This window comes from Trematomus bernacchii, unplaced genomic scaffold (genome assembly GCF_902827165.1).
Source record: "Trematomus bernacchii unplaced genomic scaffold, fTreBer1.1, whole genome shotgun sequence".
In the NCBI taxonomy this organism is placed as follows: Eukaryota; Metazoa; Chordata; class Actinopteri; order Perciformes; family Nototheniidae; genus Trematomus; species Trematomus bernacchii.
In genome coordinates this window covers 1,060,917-1,078,984 of record NW_022987715.1, presented here as the reverse complement: position 1 = coordinate 1,078,984, position 18,068 = coordinate 1,060,917, and the positions used below count along the sequence as shown (strand labels likewise).

The 18,068-nt window shown below is 40.7% G+C and overlaps 1 long non-coding RNA gene across 1 annotated transcript; it reads right to left on the bottom strand.

The window, feature by feature from the left end:
- Positions 1–450: 450 nt before the first annotated feature.
- LOC117492045 lies at positions 451–1,535 on the bottom strand. Its single transcript, XR_004556823.1, has 3 exons — positions 1,313–1,535; positions 781–817; positions 451–545 (listed from the first exon to the last, which is right to left on the bottom strand). It is a non-coding gene; the product is annotated as an uncharacterized LOC117492045 (long non-coding RNA).
- Between the last annotated feature and the right edge of the window lie 16,533 nt (positions 1,536–18,068).

Sequence of the window (18,068 nt, the reverse complement as noted above, 5' to 3'; positions counted from 1 at the left end):
AGATGGTCTTTCAGGCAATTGGCTAGTGACTTTAAAAAAATATAATTTCCCCTAGGGGTGAAATGAACTCTATCTCGCAAAAAAAGCCCAGGACTGTCATGTCTAATGTTGGAGTGGTCAACAATGGCACCATTTAGGCTATGAACAAAAGTAGCCATAACACTGTTAACAAACTTCCGGGCCTTGTCAATTTTGACAGGATTTGCACCAGCCCTCCATCGGCACCTCTGGTTGATCTGGGAGAGCATGATCTTCATGCCAGGGTGCCGATGGTGAAGCTGGTGCAGGTCCTCCTTCATCTGATTCACCAAGTGAACACTGGGCACATCCCCCAAGTCGTTGCCGCCACAGTGGATGAGGAGGACATCCGGGGCTGCTCTTCCTCACAGGGAGTTGGAAAAGAAGGGGAGGAGACCTCTCCAGCGCAGTCCACCCCAACCGAAACCAGCAGGCGCGAAGGTCGAGGCCAAGGTTGCTGCCGATGGTCTCTGTAGCTCTCTGGGCTCCACGCCGGACATAGCTGTCTCCGATTATCCATACAGTCACTATGGGAGGAAAATAAATGAGTAACAAATGCTTCAGATAATGAGGAATATCAAATTAAGTATAAAGGGTTGCTCATTTTGTTCCTTTGACAATAACATACAACATAACATATGAAATCACACCTGACGTATATATATATATATATATATATATATGTATATATATATATAGTATGTTTGTGTGTAATGTCAACCATCTGAAGTCATGTAAAGTAAGCCAGGACCATCAACTTACAGGTTGTGGAGGAGGTTGCCATCTTTTTTTCTTAATGCTGAAAGAAATAAAAATGGTTTAATCAATATAAAAGCGCCTTTCTTTTTCTACAGTCATATTTAATTTATACTCTCACAGCGCTGTTGAAACAGTAACGTTGGATTAAATGTATATACAATTGATGGTCAAAAAGTATAAATATGCAAATTTTGCATTTGTTAGCCCATGCATATTACACTGTTTATATTTGAATCATGGACAAGCGTTTTTAAACTTGTATAGTGTAATATCAAGAACAGTTAAATCATAGGGAAAAGCTTTGTTTAAATCACAATACGCTAATTCCTTTACATACTGTATAGGCCACAGTTTATGGCTAATTCCATAGGCTAATTCACGCAACACTGGCCATATCTCTGCTAGTTTACAAAGTTGTTACAAATGACATTTATATTTGAAAAACGGTGAAGCACTTAAAAAACAATTGTATAGTGTAGGTTCAAGAACATTTAAATCAAAAGGACAAGTTTTGTAAAGTTACAGGGGATCTTACCTTCAGAACGCCGGGAACGAGGAGCAGTGACCGGAAGCTGGGTTGTTAGCTTAATACTGTGAGCATGTTAGCTTAGCTTCTTAGCCTGAGCTAGGTCTGAAACTTCACGGCCGTTGGCAGAAGGTCCCGCCCTGTCCCGCCTCGTCTCCGCCACGGCTCCGCCTCTTTGCCCTTATTTGGATCAGGATGTAGCAGGCGGGAGTTAGACTCTGACGCCACTGTCGAGCCGTTAGTGGCCGACTCCGCCTACTAAGGGCTTCTCGGCAACTCTGCAGAATCCTATGGGTGACGTCACGGACCCTACGTCCATTTATATATACAGTCTATGGTTTTACCCTTTATATACACAGTCTATGGTTTTATCTGATCCGGATGGTTACCAATTCCTTTTCTTTATGGCGGTCATTTTGGACCGGGAACACCATGGGTGTTACAAAGTTGACTAAATCATCCAAAATTCAATGAAAGTGGTGATCAGTATATGTTCAACTGTCTACTGTGAAGGATATCATAAAGCCTTAATGCAATCGAATGTAAAACAAAAAAGTTATGATTGATGAAAGTAGTAAATCGGTCATATTTGACCCAAAGACAACACGAGGGTTAATGCCATATTCACTTAATAACGCATGAACAACTTTTACAATTATTTCCTATATAGTCTGTGTTGGTAAATGTCATCTAGGTTGCACATTTCCTGCTGAAATACATGCATGGGCCTACCAAGTTACTGCGTGGCACTTTGGTTTTGATAAAACAGTGTAGTTCCACTATATAAACGTTACATTCATAATCAAACGAGACAATCTGCAAGATAAATAGCTATTTGTTGTTATTCTTAATGCTTGTCATTCACACGTTAAGAAAATAAAATAAGTACCGATACATAGCAGAACAATTGTGGCGATGTTCAGCTTAATAAGCCTTGTTCAACATCATTTATTTAGCTAATACTACAGCGGGCTGCAGGCGAACCAAGTCCGCGTTTCGCTGCATTCCTTGATCTCCAGTTATAACGCCGGACTCCCCCGCTGGCCGAAGCTAACGGAGCCGCAGGGACTAGCCCGGCGGTTCCGTTAGCTTCGGCGGCGCGGACTCCGGCGGCCACCACTGGGATAATTGGGTCCCCTTTTAACATTTGCTCCCGTTTAGCATTATGGGCGTCATAGCCATATACTATAAAAGTCTTACCCAAGGCTGAATCATAAACTAAACTGTATATATATATATATATATATATATATATATACATACATGTATATATATATATATATATATACATACATACATGTATAAAGGGTTACGTCCTTAGCTGGCTAATAAGCTACATAACAAGCTAAGCTAACAAGCACACAAACACCTGCTAACGGGGTTAACATGTATAATATTATCATTTTACTCACCGAAAAAAGCTGAGAGTAGACTTCGTGGAACTTCTGTTAGTACATTCAAGCGCACAGCACGACATTTTTATTGTCTGGTATTTGTAACAATATTCCCTAAAAGGCACAATCACCACGAACACGGTCAAGTACAGTAACTACAACTAACTAACGTTGTAGCCTCTATGGTTGTAGCCTAGCAGAGTGGACAAGTTGCTGTTAGCTGACAGTGAGGCACGTACCTGTCACTCAATGTGACCACGCCCTAATTTATGCAAACACTTTAAGACCTAATATAAATAAAAGGGTCGTGTTAGAAAACAATTCACTCACAGATTCATAATCATGAAGGTGGAATCTAACTATATTCATAATAATATTTATTGGATCTGTTAGAAATTAAAATCAATGTTTTATGGCATGATTTAGTCTAAAACATACCGTCAGTTTAAAAGCAGTCAGATGAAGAACTCATTACTTTTAGTATTGTGTTCACACCTTAAAAGGTGTGAAAGGAGGGATTGTTAGAAATTAAAATCAATGTTAACCTGTTTCACACCATCCCCCCGGTACCGGGCGGATAAACGCGTCATTTGCAGGAAACAACGTCTAAGGAATCTTAATATTGAATAAAACTATGAATGTGTTATATCCATGTAACGGGAAGAAACTCAGCTAACTGATCTTTTTAATTTTTTTTTTCAAAAAAACCCCACAATGCTAGCACTCAGCCTCTGAATTAGCCTCGATCGAAAAAACGGAACCTACAAAGGCACTTAAACTCACTCATAACTCCCTTATTACTTATCCTAGATGCACAGCCAACCACTCGTTTTTGGTGTCCTGGAGACACTGAATCTGTGTAAAAAACCTCAACACTCAGTGATAAACATTCGCGACGCTATAAACGAAAGCGTACATCATCACATGTGGAGCTAAGTAGCTAAAAAACGTAAATATGGCTTACCTTGGTCAAAAGTGGTCTTCAATGGCATTAAAACGATAAAAAAAACGATGCTGCAGTTAATCCATAGGTTCATCCTATGTGTCTGTGCCTTCTTTAAAATTATTTCTGATAATCCATAAGCAATACAACTGCGTTTTAGTTTCCAAACTCCAGAAGGAGACATTCCTCCACTTTGGTTTTGTTTTCCACACGCGAAGCGCCCACATTTTTTCTTTACAACGTGTGTGGGTGTGGGCCTCCCCATTCGATTCTATTGGCTCTAACGGTCACAAGGGTATGTCAACCAACCAAATCGACCAAGGGGGGCCAGAGATAGGTCAAATCCACCCAAATGACCCCAAAAGTGGGGGTTTTTGGCTAAATCTCTCTAAAAAGGTCAAATTTCACTTGTTTTGCATCAATCTTGATACAGGGTACTTATTATATGTTGTACTTTGGATTCCTAAAGCTTTTAGTCTACTAACCCATCATCCAAGGGTAGTTTTCACTATCTGTAAAAAATAATTTTTGGACGGATACTATAATTTACAGTTTTTTACTATGTAAAATCTGAATTTTCTTTAAAATAAAAAACATTTATATTGATTCTGACACTTCCAACTCACAGGTTTATCATTACTTTGAGAACAAAGATTATTAATTTAACCCTTTTAGAAGGGAAGATATGGTCATTTGTTCTGGGAATGTCATTTTCGAGCCTGAGACCTGAAAAACAGGCTCAGAGTGGAACAGGTTAAACAGCATAATTCAGTCTAAAATATATCGTCAGTTTAAAGCTGTTTTATTGTGGAAAAAACCCGGAAGTTCTCAGGAAATCAATGCCAAGCTTTTATTCTGAAAATCCTTTATCCAGTTAGCATGTGACTAATGTTACGTTTTCTGAATGTAAAGTGAAAATGACTTGGAGTGTTACACACCAAATCGTACGGACTTTAACACTACATCGATAGACGTCGAGATATTATTACTGCTGAATATTAAATGAAGGAACAGTTGATCATGCAGTGTTTACACATTACGTGAGTAGCTATGACGTCAGAGGAAGCTACCGTAAATGAGAACTGTGCCATAAGAGGTGTTTTTAGGACTTCTAAACTAACGATTACAGCTGTTTGTAAGGTATTAAATAGAAAGTCATGACAGAGATAAGGAGGAGAGAATGCTTAAGGAAATAGGCAGAGAATACCAATGTCGAAATCATCTGTGCTCTCGCGATATCGAACCCACAAGATGAGAAGGGCGGTCCCACTGTCTTCACAGCGGGGGACAACGAGACGTGGATAAAAAGACAGGAGGGAAGATAACCCAGTCCCTTTCCTTCGCTGCAGCCTCCCTGAAGACATCACCGGCTTTGTCTCTCCATTACCCATGCTTGTTCTTCAACCACGTTACTTAATTAAACTACCCATTTGAACCTTTTCAGAGACTCCATTAGTCTCGTTATTTTAAGTTTCTTTCCTGGGAGCGAGAAGATCACGATTTATCAACAGATCCATGGGTAGAAACATGTTTTTTTTAGGCTGTGAAATTGGGCATTTTAACATTGGGGTCTATGGAAATTGCTCCTTTCTGCAGTCAGCGCCTATCGGCCAATATATGAACTGCAGTTTGTGGCACTTCCGCATTGGCGTCCCGGCTCTTCCCCAGAGTTTGCCGCTTGAATAGAAGAAGCTGCAGGGAGAAGATGGATATATTCTTACCTCTACTTTGTGATAAGAGGAAAATACAATATTAAATTGTAATTGTTAAACACATTGTTTATTTCATTTACTGAGGTTTAAAGCTCCCATGTCATGCTTTTCCGGTTATTACCCGTCCCCTTGTGTGTTATGAAGGTTTTTATGCATGTAAACGGTGTGCAGAGTCAAAACCCTTCAAGTACACCCTGTAGCGAGTAAAACTCTAACACAGAAAATACCTCCCCAAAACGCCTCGTTGGAGATACGTCACTGCCCATTTGATTCTTCCGAGTACCGCATGATGTCATGCGGTACCCGGAACGAAATGGACCAATCCCGAAGAGCTATGGCCACACCCAGCGGCGCTGGCCACACCCTCTGCCAGCCTAACATTTACTGTTGGAAGCTCTGGTTCAGTTCACAATAGATCCAGTCATGCCACTGCCAAGGACCTGTTTCCTGAAATGTGAGGAGAAATCTGAGCTGTTTGTCCTACCGACGGAAGAACCACGACGAAGTCAGTGGTTGAAATGTCTTTTTAACACTGTTCCTTCAGAGGTTCGAAGAACCGGCATTTCACAGACGAAAGCTTCCAAAACATTGCCCAGTTTGAGGCCGGATATGCACAGCATTTGAAACTGAAGGACGATGCTATTCCTAGTTTGTTTGGACCGTTTGGAGCAGGGGAAGATTCGGTTACACAACCTGTAAGTTTGCATTGTTATTTGTGTATTTATCAAACAAGACTGTTTAAATGTGTAAACTGTGTGGGACTGCTAAGCCATTGACACAGTGCTAACTGTGCTAACTAAGTTGCTAGCGTTTCCATATATCAACTCTAATATCAGCAGATGGCCTTGCATACATGTATCTCATAGCAGGAGAATGTCTGCATTCACACACAAAATACCTATTGACAGTATACTCCGGGTGATTTGCCGTGCGGTCAGTCGCGAAACGTAATTACATTATAGCTGGCGTAGCGTGTATGCTACCGATCTAACCAACGGAGATAGACATGGGTTTGATCGGAAAAACATTTGTGTTATGCTACGTTGCAATATATCAACTACAATGTCAGCAGATGGCCTTACATGTTTGTCATGGCAGGAGCATGTCTGCAGTCACACACACGGAATACTCATACAGTATACTCCGGCTGATTTACCGTACATTGTGACAGTACATGTACATACTGCATGTATAGCTAACGAGGCTAGCTATACATGCTAGCGCAAAACAATGTATTCATGCAAGTTACAATGTATGACCGAACGTAGCAGAATACCCGTATAAGATTGCAATTATAAACACGTTATTGCTAGCCTAATATGAACCACTAGCTTTTGTTCATAGTAGTTTTATTACACTACATTATAGTTGCCGTTCCTCCAAGCTAGCGTTCATATCGTGTTAGCTACCAAAGTAAACAAGAAAGCTAGGTTAGCATATTAGCTGGCAAGCTATTCATTAGATGTGGTAGGAGTGTGGATCTATCTAATCCAACTACTACTAACGGATCTAAGACAACTAAGTTTCTCTAATATTTTGTGATTTGCATTTGATTTTGTCCAGCCAGATCCTGGCGGACAATACATGACGGGGACCGGACTACCACACTGAGGCCTCGTCCTAAAAAGCACCGGCTGCGCCCAGGCAAGATGCGGGGAGGAATGGATGATATGTATATTTGTTCATTTTGTACATTTCTAAAAATAAAGTTTAATGGAAATACTTAGTAGGCCTATCCTTTCTTCCCTGAATTATTTGCTCCTATAACATATCATTCATATATAGCAAACCATGATTTGATTTCTCATCAAACAGTAGTAGTTTATTACAGGTAAAAATAACTTACTCTTTGTTATGACCGGCTCGTAGGCCACAACGGAAAGACAAGGAGACATACACGAGTTTACAAAACCACGGCACATTTATTATGGTAAATGCAGAGATAGGTGGTCGAGCCGCTTTGGAGAGAGACGGGCCGCCGAGTGACTCCGGGCAGCTGGGCTTAATAGCACCTCGGCTCCGGAGGTGTCCGTGATCGCGCTGATTAGCCTCTTCAGCTCCACCCCATCGTAAGACCTGCAACACGCCTGCACAAAGGCCCTGGGGCCGTCAGACTCTTTTATAACAACAGTTGTAGGTACAGTTCGGTTAGTTAGCGTATAAAATATACGGCTGTACCGACGCCATTATAAGACTGATGTTCTGAGAGCGAGCCGAAAAAAGCGGGCGGAGCCTCTCTGGTGGTTGACTAATCAGAACAGAGTGGCCGAGCTGACCAATCGGAGCACACTAGGCTCACAGGGAGGGGGGGGGGCAAGAGCTCCAACCAAGCGGCAAACTCTGGGGAAGAGCCGGGACGCCAATACGGAAGTGCCACAAACTGCACTTCATATATGGGCCATTCTACCGAATTGAACCAAAGTAAGGTTGGAAATATTTTGAATGTTTTTTTCCCAAAACTTTGTCCATATATATTTTGTCCCATATCTAAATTACACATATCTAGTAAAAGAACCGTACATGTTTATATCGTATTTTCAGACTGTATTGGAATGTTCTTCCTCTCCCAAAAATTGTCACTACCGAAACATAGTACATACACTGTAGTAAAAAGGTATTATATTAACCTGTTAAGATTGTTTTACCTTCCCTTCTCTAAATAGTATTTTATCAAATATTTCTTGAAGGTTTTCACAATTAAATCAATAAAAGTGAATTTTTTAATCAAATTTCAAAGTTCAATTTATACAATTCATAAAAATCTTAATGCAATCTTTCTTTGTAAAATGCATAATACTGATCATATTGATTCCAGAGTTGATGATTGTTGAAATTGAACATATATTAAACCAATCAGTATCATATCATTTTAGTTGATAACTCAATATACTTTATTTTTTACAAAACATCCAGTGTTTCGGTAGTGACTGCACTGTTTCGGTAGTGACCACAGTATTTTGTTCTCAAGGTTGTATTATATTCCCTCAACCTTATTGCTTAATCTTAACTCATTTACATGCCTTATGTTGGAAATATTACAAACACAAATGTTATGGGATCAATAGAATCATTTTATTTTTGAAGACATAACAATTGTTCATCCATAACCATTTAAAGTACACAGAAAATAATTACCCAGGTGGGTTCAGAAGAAAACATTGACATAATTGATATTATGCTGTTGCTGTCAGGCTTCTGAACGCTAACCAATGTATCCCTGAAAGGTTTGTAACAAATAGATTCAACATCTAAAAGAAAAATACACAAGTAAGTGATATGCACTAGAATCTGAACTGATCATGAACACACGTTTCACCACTTGCACGCGCACAATTGTAACAGATCAGTTGGTTTTAGTACAAGTGCAGTGAACACACAGTAATACCCTTTCTACAGTAAATACTCACGTTTCCCAACACAAAGCTGACTCATGAGACCCTTTAAACACCATATCTGAATACCTGTGATATCGCCGTATCAAAGTTAATCTGTCATTGACCTTAAAGAGAGAGCCACATTTGTGGTTGAAGTCCGACCTCAAGTTAATTCTCTATGCACTTTTTAATTATCCTCTTACCTGTTCTTTCCTTTGTTCACTTGAACAACCTCTAATCCAGTAACACTTTGTTACGGTTTTGGGTTGTTTTCATTTTCCACCTTTTTATTTTGAAATGTTTTCCTCCTTGTGTCTTGTCTGATCCTTCTTCCTGTGTTTGCCTTCCTGTCGTTAGTTTCCCTGGTGTGTCTGATTGTCTGATTGTGTTCACCTGTTGCCCTTGTGTTTCTGCCTCCCTTACCCCAGCTGTGTCTTGTCTTGTGATTACCCCTCTCTGTATTTAGTCTTGTCTTCCCCTGTGTGCCTTGTCGGTTCATTGTCTCTCCTGTCTCCCTCCATGTTGGTCACGGTCAGTTTTTGTGCTACCTATGTGTTTCATGCCATGTTTTTGTTCAGCTTTTAAAATACAGCTTGCTTTTTGTTTCTAGACCTTTTTACCTTTTTTGTAGTCTGCATTTGGGTCCTACCCTTTTTCTGCTAGGTAGCGTGGAAAGGGTAGGACCCAAATGCAGACTACAAAAAAGGTAAATGAGGACAATGAACCGACAAGGCACACAGGGGAAGACAAGACTAAATACAGAGAGGGGTAATCACAAGACAAGACACAGCCGGGGTAAGGGAGGCAGAAACACAAGGGCAACAGGTGAACACAATCAGACAGACACACCAGGGAAACTAACGACAGGAAGGCAAACACAGGAAGAAGGATCAGACAAGACACAAGGAGGAAAACATTTCAAAATAAAAAGGTGGAAAATGAAAACAACCCAAAACCGTAACACACTTGCCCACAAGTATACCTGTGGCTATATTTCCCCTTGAAGAGGTAGGTTTGGTGAAAAATAAACTTCATGCAGTGTTAATGTGGGGTTAGGGGAGGAATGGCACCTGATTTCATGCAATCAATCTGCTACTACTGCTACTACTACACACGCTGGCTCAACCAAAGACATTCTTCTCTGCTGTTTTTCTTTCTAATCTCTATGCTCAGATTACCAGCTAGAGGGCCCGACCAGATGAGAGGAGTACCGGATGGCATGCATGCACTCACATGTGCCCAAACAAGCACAAACACACACATACACCAGCTTTACAGACAGGCGACATCTATTAAAAATCAATGCAGTACACTTTGGATGCTACCTAGCATGCATGGAAGACAGCAGTTCCACCTGGTAAATCTATATAGTTTGAAATGGATCTTGGTGACACACAAATGAAATAAAAACACACCAACACACTGAAGTCATTACCTGAAAGCTTGTTTTTGTTCTAAACCCAAAGAAAACACCCTGCAGAGAATTCTGAGAGGATTCCCACATGACACACACACACACACACACACACACACACACACACACACACACACACACACACACACACACACACACACAGTACTGTATGTTTAAGGGGGTTTGTCAGACACCATCACAAATCAATTTACAAATTGAGTTTTTTACATACTGCGGCGAACACTCTTGGGCTGATCTGGACATGCCTCTGTGTTACGTTTTCTGGTGGAGGGATTAAGGTGACAACCTTGTCCACTGTGTACCAGATCTTGTCCTCTAGTCGCGGCCAAAAAAAACGGTTTCGCCCAATGTAGTGCATGACTTTGACCTCAAGGCCACCTGCAGACAGATAACGGACAAAAAAGGACATTGAGCGAGACATAAGTTTTGCTTGTATTGCAATCTTATAATACTATGAAATTAAGTTTGATTGAAAGGGAATGGGAATATGAGAATAGAAGATGGCCAAGTGAGAATAAATTGAAAGAGAGAAATATCATGCAATGTAGCTAAATGTTGAAATATGTGAGACAAAAAAGAAAAGAAGTACAAATCACCTTCTGCTATGTCTGCAATGATTCCCGGATATGGGTTATCGTCATATGTGATGACACACCACTTTCCAAGAAGGTCTTCAGTGATGTCATCAACTGGACAGAGAGTCCCTTCATACTCAGAGCTTGGGGTGGAATGGCTTCCATTTTCTGGGGCTGTTGGTTCAGATGTTCTCACATCTCTTCCAGGTTCTACTTGAGGTGCAATGTTGGTGGACGATGGGTGGAAACAGGGACAGATGGCCTCTCTGTTGCAGAAGCAGCTCAGCACTCTATAGTGGATCGTGCCAGGCGTAGTGCAGATAACCTGATGAATGCTCAGTGTACCTTTGATGGTGGTCAGCTCTTTTGGAAGGAGTGTGCTTACTCTGTTTATCTCGTCTTCCTCCACGTAGAAGAGCTTTACCTTTGTGAGAGGATAGAGTGTGTCATAGAGGGCTTTTGCTGTGGGTATGTCAGTACCCCTGGCTACCTGTGAATCCGCAGTTCTCTTCATGGTGGCTCCAACGCCATCGGCAGGCCCTTTCCCGTGACCAGCTTCCAGGAAACTCCAGTTTACTGCGGTAAATCCCATCCGGAAAGGTATGGTGCTCAAGAGAAAGAAGTTCTTCTTTCCTCTATATTGCATGGTCGGCCCATCGCTGATGAAGAAGAGCTTTTTGATCCTTGCATGGTTCTCTTTCAGGAACTGAAGAACTGGTTCAAGTTGAGCCCAAATGGCGAGAGGATCATGTTTCATGGATGGGGACAAGGCACAGAATGTCAGTGTACCATCTGTGGTGTACACAACAGCATTGTGAAGTGTAGTCTGCCTGTGGGATGCTCCAAAATGGACTTGCTGCACCTCCTTTGCATATTTGCACTGCCAGTTTTCTGCATAGTCAATGTGAATAATAGCTTCGTCTTCTTTCAGAGAATTGTGCAGGAATTGGAGCTGTGTGTACTGGTGATGGATGTTGAAGAGGTGCTTGCACACTTTGGCTTTCATTTCTCCCTCAAAATCTTCCAAAAGGTGCTCTGGGCTGCCCTCACATCTCTGTTTAACCGTTTTTGTCACAGTGATCTTTTGTCTTTCTCCGTCCTTTTCTTTTTCATAATCTTCTTTTTTCGTGAGCCACTGGTACCACCATGTGACTTCTGATGTACCAGTACTTGTTGTGTTTAAGAGAGACTTGTTCTTACATGAAAGACATTCCCTGTACATGCAAGCTTTAGCCTGAGTGTCACAGCACAACTCCTCTGCGACTTTGCTCAAGCTCGGTGACTTAATAATACCAAGGTGCTTGAGCCTGTCTGCTTTCATTTGGGCATTGTCATGCAGTTTACAGACACATGTCTCCCTGTTGTTGATGTTTGGGGCAACAATCCAAAAAGGTCTTTTCCTGCAGAAAAGCGAATAGGACAGCTTCAGATGAGGCATCTCCAGCATCAACTTCTGATGCAGATTCAGCATTGTGTCAGAGAGGAACCTCTTTTGTTTCTTCTTTTTGAATCTTGTGATCGTTTCATTTTTCCCTGCTGATGCCCGACTATTGTCATCTCGACTTAAGAACATTTTGACTATCTCCATGGTCTTTTTATTACTACTTCTCTGATAGGTGAACCTCGATTGTGGCTTGTCTAAAGTCTTGTTTAACTCTCTGTGGCCGATACCTACAGTTTTTTTTAGCAAATTAACAAGTTTGTATTTTCTGAGCAATCTGTCTGAGACAGCTCTTCTTAATGCATTTTTCTCTTTGTAGCTGACAGACTTGTATTTTTTCTTAATTTGGTGTAGAAGTGTATTGTGAAAAAGAAGGGTCTTTCTGATATTAGCAGGAACTCTGTGCTTCTGTACATTGTTCCATGTTTTTGTTCTTGGGGAACAATTTGACCCATCTGATGTCAACTTCAACCTTAACCTCTGACACCTTTTTTTATATTTTGCTTCCCTCCGCTGCATGTCTTGGACCTTCTGCTCTAGCTTCTGTAATTTTCTGGATCTACACATTTTTTCCTTTCTCCTTTTCTTGTCTGCAGGTCTATGTTCTGGTGTCTGATCAGCCTCGCTAGAAGTGCTAGTTGCACTTCTCGTCCTTTTCTGGTCTGCAGGCCTATGCTCTGGTGTCTGATCAGCCTCACTAGAAGTGCTAGGTGGTGTGGAAGCCCTGCAAAATGTCTCCATCTCGCTCTGTCGTTTCACAGACACCCTGTGCTTTTGCTGTCTTTTCCTCCATGATTTTCTGACCTTCCTTTGTTCCCTGTTCGATAAATCGCTGATACATTTCAATTTTCCTTCTTCCTTTCGATTTTTATTTCTTTCTCTTTCCTTTCTTACATATTCTTCGTGTTTCAGTGGGTCATCCCTCACTCTTTGTCTGTATTCTCTCAGCCTCTCTGATCCACTTTTTCTAATTCCTTTTGGCATGTTGGTGTCTTATGATTCTCTCCCTGAACAATTTCAGACAGAAATTAGCATTATCTACATGTTTAAACTTTAGTCCACAAAACATAGCCTAGCTAATGTTAGCCTACATAGTTACTTACGTCAGAAGACATAGACTAAACTGTGGTCACACTACTTAGGTATGTAGCCCTAGCTAGCACTTTAGTAACAGGGCTGAAATAGAGGGGGATGAGGCTAGAATGGGTAATCTGCTTAGTATTTTGAGCAAAACACTTCATAGACTTGTTTTTATATATCCAAGACCTATAATATATGCTTAAAAATACTATAATAGGAGAACTTTAAAACATTTATTTCAAAATAACCTGCTTACCATTCATTTTTGTCACTACCGAAATAATCATGTCACTACCGAAACGTAACCATATGTTTCGGTAGTGACTGTTTCGGTAGTGACGATTCTAGCTAAATTTGAGCATAACTAAAGAATGCTAGCAACTACATGGCTAGCATACACGTTTTTGAAGAGGTTTACACACATAAAAACCTAATACTTTGCATAAAACCCCCAAAAGGTTTACTTAATAGAAGAGAATATGTGTTCGGTAGTGACAATTCTTAAGGTTACACGCCGATTTTCAGATTTTGGAACAGATTTATATCAAAAGTATGGGATCGAGCTACTTACCATTCAGCCATGAGGGACAGGGATGCAGTGTCACTGCCTTGTCAAAAATGCAGGGGTGTGGCTAAAAACCAGGCTCAGCCATTGGACTAAAACCCCTTGTGTTTCGGTAGTGACATGAAAACTGGGGACATGATTTTTTGAGTATAGTTTTTTTATTAAAAAATTAAACCCACAATAAATCTAAATATTCCGACTTCTGTTTGAATGTAATCATAAAGATCTTCTAAATACACCATCGAACAAAATTAAAAAAAATGTTTTAAGTGTTATTTACAGAACATGAAATTTAGATGTCAGGGTTGGGGACAGCTACTTCCCAATAGAAAGTACCCTATAAATGATGTTTTTGTATATATTAAGCTTATCACTATCTAATTTAATGCCTTGTGTTTAATAGAACATAACATATTCTTAGTAAATATCTATGTCTGAATACTTAATTGTTTTGTTAAAGCTCCCATGTCATGCTTTTCCGGTTATTACCCGTCCCCTTGTGTGTTATGAAGGTTTTTATGCATGTAAACGGTGTGCAGAGTCAAAACCCTGAAAGTACACCCTGTAGCGAGTAAAACTCTAACACAGAAAATACCTCCCCAAAACGCCTCGTTGGAGATACGTCACTGCCCATTTGAGTCTTCCATTTAGTTCCGGGTACCGCCTGATGTCATGCGGTACCCGGAACGAAATGGACCAATCCTGAAGAGCTATGGCCACACCAGCAGCGGCGTGTTCCTCCAGAGGTTCGAAGAACCGGCATTTCACAGACGAAAGCTTCCAAAACATTGCCCAGTTTGAGGCCGGATATGCACAGCTTGTTTGGACCGTTTGGAGCAGGGGAAGATCCGGGTACACAACCTTTAAGTTTGCATTGTTATTTGTGTATTTATCAAACAAGACTGTTTAAATGTGTAAACTGTGTTGGACTGCTAAGCCATTGACACAGTGCTAACTGTGCTAACTAAGTTGCTAGAGTTTCCATATATCAACTCTAATATCAGCAGATGGCCTTGCATACATGTATCTCATAGCAGGAGAATGTCTGCATTCACACACAAAATACCTATTGACAGTATACTCCGGGTGATTTGCCGTGCGGTCAGTCGCGAAACGTAATTACATTATAGCTGGCGTAGCGTGTATGCTACCGATCTAACACACGGAGCTAGAGCTAGACCTAAGGTTTGGTCGGAAAAACATTTTTGTGATGCTACGTTGCTAGCGTTTAAATATATCAACTACAATGTCAGCAGATGGCCTTACATGTTTGTCATGGCAGGAGAATGTCTGCAGTGTTGGAGTAGAACACCTCTGCTACGCGCCGTTCGTTGGATGAGGCTGGATCTCTATTAAATTAAGAAAGGAATTGAAAACACCGGAATCAAAGTTATAACAAATTATCTGAGTTTACTTCTAGTAGGAAACCAAACACATATACAAGTTATACAGAGTACTCGAGCACTCCGGGCTTCAGGTTTGTGACGCGGTTTTACAGGTAGACAGACCAGCTTTCAGAAAATGAGAAGTATGGACTCCAGGTTTGTGATGCGGTTTACCGTCTTCTAGCACCAGCTTTCAACAAACCAGAAGCATTTTTACATACAAAAACATCAGTATTCATATCTATTTTTGGGGCGGAGATTTGTCGACTCTTCCTTCCCATTTTCCTCCCAAGCGAATTAGAGAGCCCCTGTACTGGTCTTAAAATCTCATAACATCAGCTTTTAATTTTCCTCTTGGATGTTCTTCTTGACCCTCAGAGAAGGAGAAAATGTTGAGTCGTGTCTTTCAGGCATGTCCTTTCCTAACAAAAATTACAGGAAACATAAAACATATTATTGCAGAACAAGTGTGTTATTTATGAAAGAGGTGTGCTTGTGTTTAGGGGCTGTAGATATAATTATTTTGTAATTGTAATGTTTTATTTTATTTCAACAGTGAGCTACAAAGACAATCAGATTATGAATGAACAGTATGACATTCATCAACATTGAAATATATTTTATTATCAAAATAATATTTAACTGTTATCAAAACGTAGTGCAACTGTAGAAGCTTGCTCTGTTCTCTCACTGAAATCATAACTTTTACCACGATTTTTACAGACAATATTGAGAGATAAATAGTAGCAGTTCTCACTAATAGCTTTGCCTTCAATACCTTAAATTAGAAAGCTGACAAAGTAATATTGCTTGTTAACATGTAACCCTTTGCATGGAAAAAACCCTCAACTTCACTGATGTGTAGGTGATCTAGTATTTAGTATTGTTTAATGGAATGTATATCAGTGTATTAAAGTCAATACTTCATTTATTTAGGGAGGAGCTGTGTAAGCTGACCACCTCCCCCAAGTGTCCTGACTGGCTGGATTCGCTTCTGGCCGGGTTCAATCAGAGGTCTGACCAGCACGTGAGATCCTAAGTTACACCAGGTCAAAAGTCAACGTTTATCTCCACCCTATCTACCTCACATTCCCTTCCCACGGGGTTTCCCCCTATTTAACGATGTCTTTAACGACTTAAAAACAGCATCTGGCTTTTAGAGGTGATAAGGAGCGATGTTGGTGTGTGACACACAGAATCTCTGGATCAGTGAGTTGTGATTACATAAAACAGTTCAAACAATACATGTTCACTAAAATACAATTCAAAATAATACATGTTTACTTCAATACAGTGTAGAATCATATCTTTTTACTTCAGCAGTCACACACACGGAATACTCATACAGTATACTCCGGGTGATTTACCGTACATTGTGACAGTACATATACTGCATGTATAGCTCGAGGCTAGCTGTATGCTAGCGCAAAACAATGTATTCATGACCGTTACAATGTATGACCGAACGTAGCAGACTACCCGTATAACATTGCAATTATAAACACGTTATTGCTAGCCTAATATGAACCACTAGCTTTTGTTCATAGTAGTTTTATTACTCTACATTATAGTTGCCGTTCCTCCGAGCTAACGTTAGCTACCAAGGTAAACAAAGCTAGGTTAGCATATTAGCTGGCAAGCTGTTCATTAGATTGATTAGATAGATCCACACTCCTACCACAACTACTACTAACGAATCTAAAACAACTAAGTTTCTCTAATATTTTGTGATTTGCATTTGATTTCGTCCAGCCAGATCCTGCCGGACAATACATGACGGGGACCGGACTACCACACTGAGGCCTCGTCCTAAAAAGCCCCGGCTGCTATAGGCAAGATGCCGACAACGGGGAGTGATTGACGATATACCGTGTATATATGTATATTTACGTTCATTTTGTACATTTCTAAAAATAAAGTTTAATGGAAATACTATATATAGCAAACCATGATTTGATTTCTCATCAAACAGTAGTAGTTTATAACGGGTAAAAATAACTTACTCTTTGTTATGGCTCGTAGGCCACAACGGAAAGACAAGGAGACATACACGAGTTTACAAAACCACGGCACATTTATTGTGGTAAATGCAGAGATACGTGGTCAGGGAAGAGGATTGCTGTGCTGCTTGGAGGGAGAGAGAGGCTGCCGTGTGACTCCCGGCAGCTGGCTAGCACCTCGGCTCCAGCCAGGTGTCCGTGATCGCGCTGATTAGCCTCTTCAGCTCCACCCCATCGTAAGACAAAGGCCCTGGGGCCGTCACACTCTTCTATAACAACAGTTAAAAATATATATATGTATATAAAATATACGGCTGTACCGACGCCATGATAAGACTGATGTTCGGCTGAGAGCAGCCGTTTAGACATGGGCGCAGCCTCTCTGGTGGTTGACTAATCAGAACAGAGTGGCCGAGCTGACCAATCGGAGCACACTAGGCTCACAGGGAGGGGGGGGCAAGAGCTCCAACGAGTCGTTTAGTGGAGAAAGTGAATACTGCTGAATACACATGCTTGACAGAGATGCTGTATGCGAAACCAATGTGAGTTTGGAAAATTGCACAGTATAAATCTATTTTAGTATACCTCAACAATGTAATTATGATCAGTGGAAATGGCCATGACATGGGCCCTTTAAATAGTTTTTCTTGTTGTGGGACTGCACTTTGCACAAATTCGGTAGAATGGCCGATAGGCGCTGACTGCAGAAAGGAGCAATTTCCATAGACCCCTATGTTAAAATGCCCAATTTTACAGCCTAAAAAAACATGTTTCTACCCATGGATCCAATAAATATTATTATAGATATAGTTAGATTCCACCTTCATGATTATGGATCTGTGAGTGAATTGTTTTCTAACA